Source organism: Chiloscyllium plagiosum, unplaced genomic scaffold, assembly GCF_037043375.1.
Source record: "Chiloscyllium plagiosum isolate Xiang-an unplaced genomic scaffold, Cpla_swu_hap1 HiC_scaffold_51, whole genome shotgun sequence".
NCBI lineage: Eukaryota > Metazoa > Chordata > Chondrichthyes > Orectolobiformes > Hemiscylliidae > Chiloscyllium > Chiloscyllium plagiosum.
The window spans coordinates 14,861,450-14,864,808 of record NW_028270189.1 but is presented as its reverse complement, the minus strand read 5'-3'; the positions used below and the strand labels follow the sequence as shown (position 1 = coordinate 14,864,808).

Sequence of the window (3,359 nt, the reverse complement as noted above, 5' to 3'; positions counted from 1 at the left end):
TTTTTGAACAGAGGCACAACATTTGCCACTCTCCTCTCCCCTGGTACCACCCCCGTTGACAGTGAAGACGAAAAGATCATTGCCAATGGTTCTGCAATTTCCTCTCTTTCTTCTATAATCCTAGGATATATTCCGTCAGGCCCAGGGGACTTGTCTATACTCAGGTTTTTCAAAATGTCCAAAACATCTTCCTTCCTAACAAGTATCTCGTCTAGCTTACCAGTCCATTTTATACTCTCCTCTTCAACAATATGGTCCCTCTCATTTGTAAATACTGAAGAAAAGTACTTATTCAAGACCTCTCCTAAATCTTCCGACTCAGTACACAGTCTCCCAATAATGTCCTTGATCTGACCTACCCTCGTTTTCGTCATTCTCATGCTTATCACATACGCATAAAAGGCCTTAGGGTTAACCTTGATCCTACCCGCCAAAGATTTTTCATGCCCTCTCTTAGCTCTCCTAATCCCTTTATTCAGCTCCCTCCTGGCTATCCTGTATCCCTCCAACTCTCTGTCTGAAACTTGTTTCTTCAGCCTTATCTGAGCCTCCTTCTTTCTCTTTACTGGATATTCAACCTCCCTCGTTAACCAAGGTTTCCTCACACGACCATCTCTTTCCTGCCTGACAGGTACATACATATGAAGGACACGTCGTATCCTTGAAAAAGTTCCACATTTCAATGACATCCTTCCCTGATAGCCTATGCTCCCAACTTATGCTCCTCAGATCCTGTCTTGCAGCATCGTATTTACCCTTCCCCCCAATTATAAAACCGACCCTGTTGCATGCACCTATCTCCCTCTATAACCAAGGTGAAGTCACAGAATTGTGTTCACCATCACCAAAATGGTCACCCGCTAACAAGCCCATTACTTGTCCTGGTTCGTTACCGAGGACCAAATCCAATATGGCCTCCGCTCTGGTCGGACAATCGACATACTGAGTTAGAAAAGCTTCCTGGACACACTGCACAAACACTGCCCCGTCCAATCTACTTGATCTAAAGAGCTTCCAATCAATATTTGGGAAGTTGAAATCGCCCATGACGAATATCCTGTGGCTTCTGCACCTTTCGAAAATCTGTTTCCCAATCTGTTTCTCCACATCTCTGCTGCTATGAATGTCCTGGACCACTGAAGTGTTCCCCAACAGGGAAGGGGCACACCGGTCTGTTAATTGATGTGCAGTCGCCATAAATCCGTTCTGTAGCATCTGCTCAACGCATCCTTGCCTGCAGCGTGTTTTTTTTTTTTGATTAGCGTCAGTCTAAACATTATGGCACGGACACAGCACACAGGGACGAACATCTTCAACAAATTATTTGGGTTGACACTAATTGTTAAATTTCACCTGAGAGTGTAACTATGAAAAGAAAATTTTGCGATTTACATAAGAAAGAAATGAACCTAACGTAGTCATTCTAACAGATGGAAGACTTAACAAACAATCAAGTTATTTTTCAATTTATAATTTCAGTTACATCACACTGTAACCATTTGCTATAAATTCTGTATCTTACAACTGTGTACTCCACAAACACCTGATGAAGGAGCAGCTCTCCAAAAGCTAATGCTTCCAATTAAACCTGTTGGACTATGACTTGGTGTTGTGCGATTTTTAACTTCATATTAGAATGCGGATCTCACAATTAAAACAGAGATGAGGAAGCATTTATTGTCTCAGACAGTTCTGCATCTATATTATTTCTTGTCGCAGAAGGCTGTTGAGGAAGGGTCATTAGGTGTACTCAGGTTGAGATTGGCAGATCTTCAAACAGCAAAGACATCAAGCGTTACGGTTCGGCAAGACAGTAAAAAAAAAAAACGGGCTTGAGCAATGATCCGTTTTGCAGCAAGAACGAGGTGAAAAAGTACAAACTACAGCGTGATGAGGAAAGAATGGGTCAGCAACACTGGGACGGGAGAGGCTTAATGCTTTCTTTCTTTGCTGTAACTGGACACTGGTGTTGAAGTCTGAAATGGGACAATATCAGCCAAGTGGGTGAAATCTTACTTTCTGCTTGTTTTCTCCAGAGGCCTGTGTCACTCTTGGGGGAATGTGCCTGCGTGCTTAAGACTGTGGGTAAAAATGGGACTCACTGCTGCTTCATTCAGCCACACGGGTATGAGAACGAAACGTCTGTTAATGACATGCGTTTAAAGACTCTTGCAATCATTTCATGTTTATGCTGTATTAATCTGCGGTTGTTGACCCACAGTTTAGATTCAGTCCCTGCAGTTAACTTGCTGACTTCTCCAGTTTTTAATAGTTCAATGTGATGCATCAAGTGTGTGTATAACGAGAGGCAGCTTGTTTCCCACATCTTTTGTTTATATGTGTCTTATGTCCAGCCTTCACCAATGGCTAGAGCAAGGGAAAGGATGAGACCAATGTGTAAGTCTATCCGTGCCCATGCACGGCACCCACATCGGTAATTCTCTACTGTGCATTTACAGCCAGTTATTGGGTGCTCCGTCACCCAGCCCCTGCCACTTTTGAAATATCTCCATTGTTTCGTGCTGTCTCTCTGTGCTCTTTTCACCAAGGTGAATCACTTCTACCCAACCTGCTACAGATTTCATCTGACAAAACACTTATTAAGAATCCCACTGCATAAACATGCACTTCGCATCTCTCCTTATTTGGTTTTCCTGGATCTCTACTCAGACAATAAAAGTTCACGGTAATTGACTTGGAAAAGAAAATGGAGTTCCTTTTAACTATTCCAATTCAATCTACATTTCAATGCAGTTTAGGCGACAAAATCAAATTATTCTTTGAAACTTTATAATAGCGTCGATGCATATAAACACACCATTGTAGTTCCAATTTCAATAAGACAGATGTGATCATCCAAAAACAGCAGCATTGAAAACAGTTGGTAACAGCGACGAGAGTGGGAATCGAACCCACGCGTGCAGAGCACAACGGATTAGCAGTCCATCGCCTTAACCTCTCGGCCACCTCGTCAGTTGTGCAATCGTCTACCTGATCTTATGAATAAGTGAATTGCGTAAATAATGCACACCATAGATATTTCTCCTTGGTATTGGTGAAATGATAAATAGCACAGCATGGTTCCAAGAGTATCATCTGACCTCTGGGTGTGGGGAAAGCGCACTCCCACTGTGACACTCTGCCCACAGTGATCAGAGCAAAAATGAAGAAATGACTATGCAATAAGATCTGTTGAATTCTGTGAAGATTTGAAGTCAATGGAGTGGAGAGCCGGTGACAGCAGGAGATTAAAGTTGTGTGTGAGGAATTGTTTTCCAAACTGGAGGAGAGTGCATAGTGCTCAATGTCATTATTTGGAATATCTTTCTTCTGCGCAGATATTTTTGACACGCCCTTGC

At 42.5% G+C, this 3,359-nt stretch overlaps 1 non-coding gene across 1 annotated transcript; it reads right to left on the bottom strand.

Moving 5' to 3' along the window:
• Nucleotides 1–2,891: 2,891 nt before the first annotated feature.
• trnas-gcu (transfer RNA serine (anticodon GCU)) lies at nucleotides 2,892–2,973 on the bottom strand. The gene has a single exon. It is a non-coding gene; the product is annotated as a tRNA-Ser (tRNA).
• Nucleotides 2,974–3,359: the final 386 nt, after the last annotated feature.